Source organism: Amblyraja radiata, chromosome 5 (genome assembly GCF_010909765.2).
Source record: "Amblyraja radiata isolate CabotCenter1 chromosome 5, sAmbRad1.1.pri, whole genome shotgun sequence".
Classification (NCBI taxonomy): Eukaryota; Metazoa; Chordata; class Chondrichthyes; order Rajiformes; family Rajidae; genus Amblyraja; species Amblyraja radiata.
Window position 1 is genome coordinate 82,598,691 of NC_045960.1, and position 14,371 is coordinate 82,613,061.

Genomic DNA, 14,371 nt, shown 5'->3' on the forward strand with positions numbered 1-14,371 from the left:
TTACTCACGTGACTCCGAAGTAAAATTCTAAGACCTCATTAACCACCTGCTCCTGTAGGGGCCTGTTGGAAAGGTGGTTAATGCTGGCCGCTAGTTTAGGCTCTAATGGCCTTCCTGCACGTGGGGCTGCCACGTAGCGGTCCACCACACCCAGCAGCTCTTCCTGTTCCTGCACCCCTGGCATACTCCCGACTTCTTCAGCCAGCGTCCCGTCTTCCTGACCAGCCCAGCCCTGGTCGCCATAGCTGCCCTCGAATGAGGGGGAAGCGATGGCCAGTGCACAAGGCACTGTGGAGGGAGTGCCTGAACTCCCCCTGCGAGACTGCTCCTCACGCAGCGAATCTCGCTGGAGCACCTGCTCCAGGAGCCGCTCCAGGCGGCTCAGGCGGCTGTCTCTCCCCCGAACGGGTGGTGAGACGTCCCCGTCCGACGAATCGGAAACCACCGGCCGGATGGTCTTCCTGGTAGCTTTACATCCAGTCCGCTGCTCAGGCGCTAGCGAGACTGGGCTCGGCCCGGTGTCGGGGATGGCGGAGCGCCGGGTAAGCGGTCCTACCGCCTCCTGCCCCACACTGATGGAACGCTCCTCCGTTGGAGTCGAGCGGGGAACAGGTTTCTTCAAGAGCCTTTTCTTGTTCATATTCATGCTGTGGAAACAAAGCAGAAGGCTCTCCTTGCCAACAGAAAACCGACCTCAGAGTAACTTACCTGACGGTCCGTCTTTTAAACTGTAGCGGGAGCGCCTGACTCCCGCTGTGGCCGCTGTTGCACTGCTGAACGCAATGCCGCGCATGCATGCTGAGCGGGCTCTTCACGTAGTAACTCACGCGACTCCGAAGTAAAATTCATTACTTAAACCCATTTGCTCAATTTATTTTGAATATTTTCCTTTGGATTCAATTTATATGTCTTTGTATTCTTTTATTTTGGGGGATACAGTCAAATTTTTTTTGCCAGTCCAAATTACAGTTGTCTAGCAAGAAGATAGTTACAGTGGAGTTTGCAACCCATAAAGATGAGTTACAATGTCTGATCAAATCACTATTTCAAGAGCGGACATGAACATGAAAAGCAGTCAGATATTACACTCGAGGCCAATGTGAAGGCATCACCATTCTGAAAGGCCTCATTGATAAGAGACATTCTGATTGAAAAGGCCACTGATGTGTGACACTGGCAAAAAATATTACAATACCATGACATTTTAACGTAGTTCAATATATACATCATTTTAATCCATGTAATTTAGAAATATTAATCTGCAGGGCACTCAATGTTTGGACCATATTTGTGGAAGAATAAGAATTTAAATTCCCAAAATGTATTATTAAATCAAAAAAAATCATTTGGGGACTTTGGTTGTACTCCTGCTTTAAAAAAAAAGTTACTTCAAGAAAATGTTATGTTTACTTAATTCATTTTGCTTTGGTGCATGTGAAATACATAGATAAAGAGAACAGTTGGCATGGTGGCGCAGCGGTAGAGTTGCTGCCATACAGCATCAGAGACCCGGGTCCGATCTTGACTATGGGTGCTGTCTGTACGGAGATTGTGCGTTCTCCCCGTGACCTGCATGGGTTTTCTCCGAGATCTTCACTTTCCTCCCACTCTCCAAAGATGTACAGGTCTGTAGGTTACTTGGCTTGCTATAAATGCAAAATCTTCCCTAGTGTCTGTAGGATAGTGTGCAGGAATCAATGGTCGGTGTGGACTCGGTGGGCCGAAGGGGCCGTTTCTGTGCTGTATCACTAAACTAAAGGAAACTAAAGTTGTAGGCTAAAGATTGTTGAAATAATACAGATGGGATTTCCTCTGAATGAGTTAACAAGTCTGCTTGAACTGTACTCAGAACGAATCAGGTCCACAAATGTCAGTGGGTCGTGATAAGGCTTGTATTGACTTTGGTAAAGAGACATGATGGGTCTTCCTGCCAGGAAGCTCTTACACAGGAGTTAGGCAACCTGAGAAAATTAGGAGGGGATGACCTAACAGAAGGGCAGCAATTCAAAGAATAAACAGTAACAGTGAAGAGCAATGGAATTAAAAGAGAAACAATTCCCCCAAGCTTTGTACTTAATAATGTCATTAATCTTGCAGTAAAAATGGATTTATGATTTTGTTATTTATAGCACCTCTCTTACATCCAACGTGATTAAGACCTTTACGACAACCTGGCTAATTTGTCACTTGTGCCTTAAGAGATCTTTCTCCTTTCTGGAAAGTATTGTCACTATTCCCACTCTAACATCTCCCATCTTACGAGATATGTGCGTGTTTCTGCAGCAATCTCCGAGGGGCTCCAGTCTACATTGTTTCAACCATGTGGCAGGGTTTTATCGAAATGATAGCCTAAATCTGAATGATATCTGACAGTGTATTACTTATGTATTGGTGCATGACTAGCTTCCTTAGAAAGAGTCAATTTATTTTTATTTTCATTAATTTTAATGGGAAAATGGGCTCAGCAAACTGGGTAATATATGTAATTTACACGTTATCTTGACTAAAGTAGACATAACAGCTTGAGTGTTAAGCTCCAGAAATCTATTTGAAACCTTTCAGTGGATGCTAAATCTTCCACTGACTTCAAATCCTTAATAACCTTGTCAGTGAATCAGTTTATCAGTATTCCACAGCAAGCCTTTCAACTATTATGAGTCAGCCTTCATCCAACTAAAAGCTGTTATTGTCCGCTAAATAATAAAACATGCTGTAGTTGTTTTCGACAGGGTGTAGGTTTAGTTTATGTGTTGCAATTTTTTGAAAAGGCTGGTCAGTTACAGTTTCCTTCAAAGTTGCTGCTCATTACTCCATGGGGAATATTGAAGGAAGCCTATGTACTCAGGGCCTTCTGAAGCGAATCTGGCATAATCCTACAGTCTGAATGCTGATTAATGAAAAAAACTCTATTTCCAAAACAGCAAAGTGATGTTTGCAAAATAGCAGTGGTGACCAAACTCCAACAATGACTAGTCATGTGGAAAACTTTGCATTTTCCTTTGTGTTTTAGCAAGGCAGCATATATTATGTTATTTATATTATTATTGAATTGAATTGAATTGAATTGAATGCCTTTATTGTCATTATTGAACTAACAGTAAAGGGACTGAAATATCTGGTGAGCGAGGGCTTTAGCATTTAACCTCTAATGCCTCTGCCCAGTCCATCATCGGCTCTGACCTTCCTTCCATCGAGGGGATTTATCGCAGTCGCTGCCTCAAAAAGGCTGGCAGTGGGGAGGTTCTACTGCAGTTGTACAGGGTCTTGGTGAGCCAACACCTGGAGTATTGTGTACAGTTTTGGTCTCCTAATCTGAGGAAGGACATTCTTGCCATAGAGGGAGTACAGAGAAGGTTCACCAGATTGATTACTGGGATGTCAGGACTTTCATATGAAGAAAGACTGGATAGATTCGGTTTGTACTCGCTAGAATTTAGAAGATTGAAGGGGGATCTTATAGAAACTTACAAAATTCTTAAGGGGTTGGACAGGCTAGATGCAGGAAGATTGTTCCCGATGTTGGGGAAGTCCAGAACAAGGGGTCACAATTTAAGGATAAGGGGGAAATCTTTTAGGACCGAGATGAGGAAAACATTTTTCACACAGAGAGTGGTGAATCTGTGGAATTCTCAGCCACAGAAGGTAGTTGAGGCCAGTTCATTGGCTATATTTAAGAGGGAGTTAGATGTGGCCCTTGTGGCTAAAGGGATCAGGGGGTATGGAGAGAAGGCAGGTACAGGATACTGAGTTGGATGATCAGCCATGATCATATTGAATGGCGGTGCAGGCTCGAAGGGCCGAATAGCCTACTCCTGCACCTATTTTCTATGTTTCTATGTTTCTATCATCAAAGACCCACAACATCCTGGCCACACACTCATCTCCCTGCTACCTTCAGGTAGAAGGTACAGGAGCCTGAAGACTGCAACAACCAGGTTCAGGAATAGCTACTTCCCCACAACCATCACGCTATTAAACCTGGCTCGGACAAAACTTTGATTATTAATAACCAATTATCTGTTATTTGCACTTTATCATTTTATTTATTCATGTGTGTATATATTTATATTACGGTATATGGACATATTGATCTGTTTTGTAGTAAATGCCTACTATGTTTTGTGTGCTGAAGCAAAGCAAGAATTTCATTGTCCTATCAGGGACACATGACAATAAACTCACTTGAACCAATGTATCCATTGCTGATCAATGACTGAAAATATATTTATTTCTGATGAATATAAATGTTTACCAAGAATGAAACACCTAAGCAACAGTAGATGCAATGGTAGATTTGCTGCCTTAAGCCCCTGTCCCACATAGGAGACCTAAACAGCAACCTCTGGTGACCTTGCCCGCCACCCAAGGTTTCCATGAGGTCACCAGAGGTTTTGGTCACTCTCCCTAATGGTCGAAAGTGGTTTCCGCGTTGTCGAGGCTTCATCTAGGTTGCTGCTATTTTTTCATCATGTTTAAAACCGGCCTCGACTAAAAATAGGTTGCCGTTTTAAAAATCGATAATTTTCTTGTCGCAGGTCTAGACGAAGCCGGTTTTCTTCATAGTCAAGGAAGGTTTTCAACATATGCGTGCGAGGTTGCAGGTCACCTCGACCTTGATTTTTTTTGGGTGGCGGGCAAGGTCACCAAAGGTTGTTGTTTATGTCTCCTACGTGGGACAGGGGCTTTACAGGGCCAGTGACCCAGGTGTGATCCTGACTGTGGGTGTTGTCTGTAGGGAGTTTGTACGTTCTCCCTGTGACTGAAGAACCTGGTTTCATGCTTTATCATTCAATCAAGCAATCAAAAAGAAGGTTTTTTCTTTATTCTTTTCTTTTTTTGTTTTTTCTATTTAGTTCAATCAAAACAAAACGCTGTCTTAGAGTCCTGGAAATCCTTGTGCTACTTTTGCTAAAAGACACTGCAATGACTGAACAAGGTTCTCCAACGCAGACTTAAGTGCAACCAGTCTACAGGAGCAGCCTGTGCTGTGATGGCCACATCAACATCTCACCCTCTTGGAAAATTCCAGAGGAGAGAAACGTAAAGCAGAGACTCAGGAAACCTGGAAAGCATGAATTTTTGACCGGCATTAACCAGGATTAGTGAAAACTGATGATTGGAATATTATGGAGACACAAGGTACTGCTGAAATCTCGACTAATACATTATTATTGTTGGCTGATACTTCAAACAGATAAGACAAAATCTTGACTTAAGCTTCAGACTTTAAAAGCAGTGCACTCAATATCATCGCAGTATAGTGAACCATGAGATAGATTGCAGTGAAATACAAATCTCCTCCCATTATTGACCCTCAAAACCTCATGGATGTTGAGTTTTGAGTAGCTGAATCCGACCATTTGCTTGAACAAATTGCTAGGCTGCATAATAGTGACAATATGTAAAAATAATTTATTTGGCTATTAAGTGTTTTTAGAATCATGTGGCTGTTAAGATTAGTCTAAAAATGCAAACTTAATTTTACTAATAACATCCCCAAGCTGTACATCCTACTGGAGCCATTCTCAGAAAGCTGCTTGAATTATTGATATAAAACCTATAACGTGCACTGATAGGCAGGTCTCAATACACTCAGACTACTGGATGCAGAACGGGAGGTGTATCTTGAGTATGTACTCAATGTACTTGATAAGGTACTTTTTCTATTATTGAAGGACACTTAATACTTAAGACTGCATATAGTTCTGAGCAGCCATGGTATCTCTAGTGTGGCAACGAAAATAGCAGCTCCTCTGTTAGTCTGTACAATTAATCACTGGTACAAATATTCCACAATCACAGCTTACAAGGGTCTGGGAGTGCCGTTGTCATCAGTTTGAGTATATTTTGTATGCGGGCATCACCTAAAAGGATCTTTTGCTGCTGATTTTTGATCCAGTAGGTAAAGTTTCTTGCAGGGGTGTTAATAACTGGGTCAGATCATTGTTTAACCCAGGAGTGACATGCAGACTATAAATTCTCATGTCTTCTAATTTAACCAAATTTGGACAAATTAATGGCATTTAAAATATGTTTGGATGGATATGCAGAGAATGGAGGGATAAGAATTAAGTTCAGGGAGGTTAGAAGTGGTCTTGGCATTATGTTCACCACAGACATTGTGGGCTGAAGGGTGTGTTCCTGTACTGTTATATGTTCCATGTTCTATGCATATATACTGTATATTTCACTCCTTGGCAGAGTGGTATATGAGCCCATTGAGTTCTGTCGCATAGGGCAAGATGCAAAAGAAAAGGCTGATTGATATTAGATGCGTCTGAGGCAGTTTACTGCTGATATACAGATTACTGAACGATGCACATCAAAACTGTAAATAAGGTAATAAGATATAGAGCAGGTGTAGGTCTTATCATCCTTTGAGCTTCTCTCGTCTCTCATTAAGATCCAGGCTGAACTTCCTTCGCACCATTTTTTGGTATTTTCATCGTATCCCTTGATTGCCTTACTATCTAGGTATATATTCATCTTTGTTTTAAATAAATGATTTACTACCTCAATGCTTTTGCATCCCTCTGAGGTAGTGAATTCAAATGCTCAGAACCCCAGAGTTTCTCCTATTATCACTTCAGTGCCAAATGATCTACTCTTTATTCTCCAACTGTATCCCACGATCCTAGCCTCCTCAGTCAGGTGAAGCATCCTCCTTGTATCCAGCCTGTGGAACTCTTTCACCATTTTGTAAGTTATGATAAGATTTCCTCCCATTCTTCTAAACTCCAGAGAACGTAATCGTAGTCTACTCACATGATTATCCTGTCAATAACCTTATGAATAGACAACCTCTACAACTCAGGCAGATGGCAAAGCTGGAATCAACTATCACAGACATTCCCATTCTCCTGTTGATCCCTCCAGTTACCTTCTCTGGAACTGAAAATCACCTTTTGTAAAATCTCTTTCCCAGTCCGAACATAGGATTTCCACCTGCTCTCTTAACACTGAATTGCTTTTGATTCTGTTTCGCTTACCACTGAAGCTATGCGCTGGCACAGCAGTGTAGCAGTAGTTGCTGCCTCACAGCACCAGAGACCCAGGTTGCCTGAGACCACCAGGCCATCACTCATGAAACATATCGAGGAGGTGTGAAACATAGAAACATAGAAACATAGAAAATAGGTGCAGGAGTAGGCCATTCGGCCCTTCGAGCCTGCACCGCCATTCAATATGATCATGGCTGATCATCCAACTCAGTATCCCGTACCTGCTTTCTCTCCATACCCCCTGATCCCCTTAGCCTCAAGGGCCACATCTAACTCCCTCTTAAATATAGCCAATGAACTGGCCTCAACTACCTTCTATGGCAGAGAATTCCAGAGATTCGCCACTCTCTGTGTGAAAAATGTTTTTCTCATCTCGGTCCCAAAAGACTTCCCCCTTATCCTTAAACTGGACCCCTTGTTCTGGACTTCCCCAACATCGGGAACAATCTTCCTGCATCTAGCCTATCCAACCCCTTAAGAATTTTGTAAGTTTCTATAAGATCCCCCCTCAACCTTCTAAATTCTAGCGAGTACAAGCCAAACAACTGTTGAGGGCAAAAATATGGTTCCCTGGAATAGATTGCGTGATTGAACACAAAATCAGTAAGTATCTACAGGAGAAAGTTTGACCATGATGACAAACTTGCTGGAACTGAGACAAATCAAAGAACTACTGAGAAATAAAGACACAGGGGACTGCAGATATTGGAATATTAACACAAACTACTGGAGTCAGGCAGCATCTGTGGAGGGAATGGACGTGATTTTTGGGGTCGGGACCCTTCTTCAGATGTGTGGGAAGTTACTGAAGATGCTGGTTTAAACCGAAGACTTAAAGGTTCAGTCAGAAGAAGGGTCTCGACCCGAAATGTCACCCATTCCTTCTCTCCAGAGATGCTGCCTGTCCCGCTGAGTTACTCCAGCATTTTGAGTCACCCTTCTTCAGATGTTACTGATGAATGTCACTGTTAATTTTGCAGATTCCTGTGATCATTTATTGTAGAACTTGATGAAGAATGTCACATTCAACAACATAAATTTTCCTTCTCAGTACGTTTTTGCACAATTGATGCATACATATATTTCTGAGGTACCAGCAAAATGCATGAACAACTTTGATGTGAATTTGACAAAGCCAGGGGAATCAGCATGACAGTAAGCACGGAGAAACAAGTTCAGATCTCCACCAATGCAACCTGTAAAATGCGATAACATATTGGCAGCAATCGACACTGAATGACATACAGCCAGTTGAAGAGACTGCCGTGAAATTCTCTATGATCGCAGCATCATATGGTTCACAAAGCATCACAAAAACATATCCTTCTTCAAAGTACTCAGAACACCATCCGTCATCCACAAATCCAAAATAAATTATTTTAATATCAAAAAGGATTCTGGCCATTCCCAGTTGATGTGATTGCCAATACTCTCACAAACAGAAATCAGAAACAATTTATCCCATATGCGAGCAGAAACGCCCTTATTTCAGAAAGGTTGTGTAAACAAATGATAAATAGAATAAATGTATCAGTATGTCTCTTTTAATCCTTTATTCTTTTAACCTTTTTACCAGGGATGAAATATCAAGAACTAAAGAAACAGAGAAGGTTCACCAGACTGATTCCTGGGATGTCAGGACTTTCATATGAAGAAAGACTGGATAGACTCGGCTTGTACTCGCTAGAATTTAGAAGATTGAGGGGGTATCTTATAGAAACTTACAAAAATTTTAAGGGATTGGACAGGCTAGATGCAGGAAAATTGTTCCCGATGTTGGCGAAGTCCAGAACAAGGGGTCACAGTTTATGGATAAGGGGGAAATCTTTTAGGACCGAGATGAGGAAAACATTTTTCACACAGAGAGTGGTGAATCTCTGGAATTCTCTGGCACTGAATGTAGTTCAGGCCAGTTCATTGGCTATATTTAAGAGGGAGTTAGATGTGGCCCTTGTGGCTAAAGGGACCAGGGGGTATGGAGAGAAGGCAGGTACAGGATACTGAGTTGGATGATCAGCCATGATCATATTGAATGGCGGTGCAGGCTCGAAGGGCCGAATGGCCTACTCCTGCACCTATTTTCTATGTTTCTATGTTTCTATGTTTGTATGTAAAGGGCATAGCTTTAAGACGAGATGGGCAAAGTTTAATGGGGACTTGTGGTACAAGCTTTTTTCACAGTGAGTGGTAGGTGCTTGGAATATGCTGCCATGCGTGATGGTAGAGGCAGATATGATAGTGGTATTTAAAGGGTTTTGGGGCAGGCACATGGATGTACATGCAGGGAATGGATGGATATAGATCACATGCAGGTAGAAGAGATTAGTTTAGCATGTTTTGCTGAGATACTGTGCGCTGAAGGGCCTGTTCATGTGCTGGACTCTTCCATGTTTTATGTTCTAATTTTCATGGGGAATTGTGTGCATGGTTGTTGGCATATTATGTGTGTACATTTCCATTTAACGAATACTAGCTTATAACTGGATTGCACAGTTAGTATCTGAAGACTCAGCAGGTCAGGCAGCATCTGTGGATAGAGAAATAATCAACGTTTTGGGTCGTATGTCAGAAATCAAACATGTTTTAAATTGCTGATAAGGTGGAAGGGAGGAGAGAACAAAGGGAATGGGCCCAAAGAATAATGCAGATTAGTGTTGCCTGAGATAAGGTGAAGAATGTTGATGGCAGTGAATTAGTAGCTAACGTGGAGTTTGCAATTTCTCCCTGTGATCGTGTGGGTTTCTTGCAGGTGATCCGATTTCCTCCCATATGCCAAAGATATGTGTTTTAAATTGGTTAATCGGCTTCTTTAAATTGACCCTAATGTCTAGGGAGCGGATATAGGAATGGCATAGCATAGAACTAGTATGAATGGGTGATTGATGGTCGGCATGGACGCGGTGGGCTGAAGAATCTGTTTCCATGCTTTATCTTTCAATCAATTCAATTAATCAATCAATCAAAAATAAGTTTTTTTCTCTATTCTTTTCTTTTTTGTTTTTTATATTTTACTCAATCAAAAAAAAAAATGCTGTCCTAGAATCATGGAAATCCTGACAAGATTGCGCTACCTTTTCTACAAGACACTGCAATGCCTGAAGAAGGTTCTCCAACACAGTCTTGAGGGCAATCACATATGGCCAATAGGGTCTGAAGTAGGGTCTCGAACCGAAACATCACCCATTCCTTCTCTCCAGAGATGCTGCTTGTCCCACTTAGTTACTCCAGCATTTTGTGTCTATCTATGGCCATTAGGAGCAGCCTGTACTGTGATGCCTACATCTGAAACAACTTTTGCCTTAACAAAATAATAATCAAAATGTTATTCCAGCAGGTTTATTCCCATAGAGACTAAATATGATGGAACACGAATTTGAAATAACATTTTGAGATGATAAAACTGCATTCTATCTCTGAGAGGCACTCATCTGGGTAAAGGGTAGCTCAGTGGAGGTTACAGTTGTCAAATTATGGTGTCTGGCAAACTTGAGTGCAATTTCTGCAGATTACGTGCACAGACATGGCTTCCAGGTGCAGCAAGCAGTTTTTCACTCTGAAGGCATTTGGCATTTCTACTGATATAGGTCTGGCTTGCAGCTGTATTTTCTGTATCACTGACTAAACCAAAACAACGTGTTATTTAGGAATAATATTGGAAGATGACAGCCAAAAGAACACAGTTTCCAGATCAGAAACATTGGCCATTTTGGAAACAGCAAATGGCATTTTTTTGCAACAAGTCTGCCACTTATTGATTGATTCCCTTTAAATCTTCTCTTCATATTCTTCAATGTATTGTGGAAGTACAGCTATCTGCTGCTTTCATGCTGAAAGTCGTCATTGTTTTCTGCGTCACCTTTAGTAGCAAAGTCAATTTTTCAGCCAGTTTCATAGACTAAATTAGAATGATCAAAATCTTACTGTTGTGTTTGACACAGTGTTGACATCCAATATTGTACCCAAGATCCTTCTCATACCAACCGTGTCACTATACTCATTCCCCCATCCTCATTCCCATCAGGTCTCTCTCCATCAAGTCTCTGTCTACAGAAAGGTGGCCGTTCCTCTTCATGCTTCAACCCTTAAGTCACTGAAATTATTCATGCTTTGCTTCTTCTGTACCATCATTATTACTCTCTCACCAACAACTAATCACATACGTTCATTTGACTAAGCCACCCTGAACCAACTTGGATTCCTATTTAAGAACATGGGAAAACTAGGGAAAACACATTTATTTAGAAAAGCACTTTTGGGATGTCCTGGAAACTTCCTATGGGCAATGAGGTGGTTTTGAAGTGCAGTCAGCATAGTGACCCAGCCTTATTATATGACTGTTCCATGAGATCAGATGAGAGATGCAGACTACAGTCTTCCCCAGAACTCTACTTTGACAGCTGGCTGGTAGTGTGATTGCTGCTGGCTGTGGGGAAGTCCTGAATCAGGGAGTTCATTTAAATGACACTAAACCAGAATTCCTTATCGTGGAGTGAATTGGCTTTATTTGTGGTTGATAGAGCATATCAACCTTTATGTTACAACTTGATTGAATTGTAGTAGGAAGCGGGAAAAGAAGTGGGGCTAAGACAAAGTTTGGCAAGTGATAGGTGGATACAAGTGAGGGAGTTTAATTGGCAGATGAGTGGACATAGACTGGAGATGAAAATGAGACAAAATGGTGTAAGATACGGAGAGAAGAGGAGTGAAGCAGGAGGGAGGGATGTAGATGGAAGGGTTATAGGAGGAAGGGGATGGAGGGTGAGCAATTTAAGCTTGACTATCATTATAGTCATTATAGTCACCATGGCATGCTCCTGGATGGCTCACAATATCTGTTGTTGTCCCCTGCTTTCTATGTTTACTATAAGCAGTATTCACTTTACCTACCCAATGTAGATACAGAGGGCAGGGGAAGACTGCTGTTCCACACTGGCCTGTCACTGAACCATTTCCTCCCTCTCTAACGTAGCAGAAAATCAAATAGCTATTCTGCACTAAACCACTGAACAAATAAATGATTAGAGTTAAAGCACTATGAAAATAATTATAGAGAAGTGATTGCAAGTGAAGTAGAATCACAAAATGCCCCACCCCGACCTTTGGGTGCTTTCAATCCTTTCATTAGGCAGCATGGAGTAAATGAGGTGCGTGAGGAGTATAAAGAATGTAAAAAGAATCTTAAGAAAGAAATTAGAAAAGCTAAAAGAAGATATGAGGTTGCTTTGGCAAGTAAGGTGAAAGTAAATCCAAAGGGTTTCTACAGCTATAATAATAGCAAAAGGATAACGAGGGATAAAATTGGTCCATTAGAGAGTCAGAGTGGACAGCTATCTGCAGAGCCAAAAGAGATGGGGGAGATATTGAACAATTTCTTTTCTTCGGTATTCACCAAGGAGAAGGATATTGAATTATGTGAGGTAAGGGAAACAAGTAGAGTAGCTATGGAAACTATGAGATTCAAAGAAGAGGAAGTACTGACACTTTTGAGAAATACAAAAGTGGATAAGTCTCCAGGTCCGGACAGGATAGTCCCTAGGACATTGAGGGAAGTTAGTGTAGAAATAGCAGGGGCTATGACAGAAATATTTCAAATGTCATTAGAAACGGGAATAGTGCCGGAGGATTGGCGTACTGCGCATGTTGTTCCATTGTTTAAAAAGGGGTCTAAGATTAAACCTAGCAATTATAGACCTGTTAGTTTGACGTCAGTGGTGGGCAAATTAATGGAAAGGATACTTAGAGATAATATATATAAGCATCTGGATAAACAGGGTCTGATTAGGAACAGTCAACATGGATTTGTGCCTGGAAGGTCATGTTTGACTAATCTTCTTGAATTTTTTTAAGAGGTTACTCGGGAAATTGATAAGGGTAAAGCAGTGGATGTTGTCTATATGGACTTTAGTAAGGCCTTTGACAAGTTTCCTCATGGAAGGTTGGTTAAGAAGGTTCAATTGTTGGGTATTAATGGTGGAGTAGCAAGATGGATTCAACAGTGGCTGAATGGTAGATGCTAGAGAGTAATGGGGGATGGTTGTTTGTCAGGTTGGAGGCCAGTGACTAGTGGGGTGCCACAGGGATCTGTGTTGGGTCCACTGTTGTTTGTCATGTACATCAATGATCTGGATGATGGTGTGGTAAATTGGATTAGTAAGTATGCAGATGATACTAAGATAGGTGGGGTTGTGGATAATGAAGTAGATTTTCAAAGTCTACAGAGAGATTTATGCCAGTTGGAAGAGTGGGCTGAAAGATGGCAGATGGAGTTTAATGCTGATAAGTGTGAGGTGCTACATCTTGGCAGGACAAATCAAAATAGGACGTACATGGTAAATGGTAGGGAATTGAAGAATGCAGGTGAACAGAGGGATCTGGGAATAACTGTGCACAGTTCCCTGAAAGTGGAATCTCATGTAGATAGGGTGGTAAAGAAAGCTTTTGGTGTGCTGGCCTTTATAAATCAGAGCATTGAGTATAGAAGTTGGGATGTAATGTTAAAATTGTACAAGGCATTGGTGAGGCCAATTCTGGAGTATGGTGTACAATTTTGGTCACCCAATTATAGGAAGGATGTCAACAAAATAGAGAGAGTACAGAGGAGATTTACTAGAATGTTGCCTGGGTTTCAGCAACTAAGTTACAGAGAAAGGTTGAACAAGTTAGGGCTTTATTCTTTGGAGCGCAGAAGGTTAAGGGGGGACTTGATAGAGGTCTTTAAAATGATGAGAGGGATAGACAGAGTTGACAGAGTGGATAAGCTTTTCCCACTGAGAGTAGGGAAGATTCAAACAAGGGGACATGACTTGAGAATTAAGGGACAGAAGTTTAGGGGTAACATGAGGGGGAACTTCTTTACTCAGAGAGTGGTAGCTGTGTGGAATGAGCTTCCAGTGGAGGTGGTGGAGGCAGGTTCGTTTTTATCATTTAAAAATAAATTGGATAGTTATATGGACGGGAAAGGAATGGAGGGTTATGGTCTGAGCGCAGGTATATGGGACTAGGGGAGAATACGTGTTCGGCACGGACTAGAAGGGTCGAGATGGCCTGTTTCCGTGCTGCAATTGTTATATGGTTATATGGTTATTAGCCTTGCCTTTAAAGCACATCATTTACATGCACTTCACCATCAATGAATTTTACTAGGAGGTGCATCTCTGTCAACTTGTAAAGCATAGCGACAGCAACGAGATGATGATCAGTTCATTGTATTTGGTGAAGGGTAAAACATATCCGTAGCAACTGGAGAATTCCTATATTTCCAATCAAATGGCACTGTTGGATCATTTCTTTTCAACGAATCGAAGCCTCAGGGATGTCAATCCAGGTGAAGTGTCGACTCTTAGAGAGAGCTAAGATGGGTCTTGAAGCCT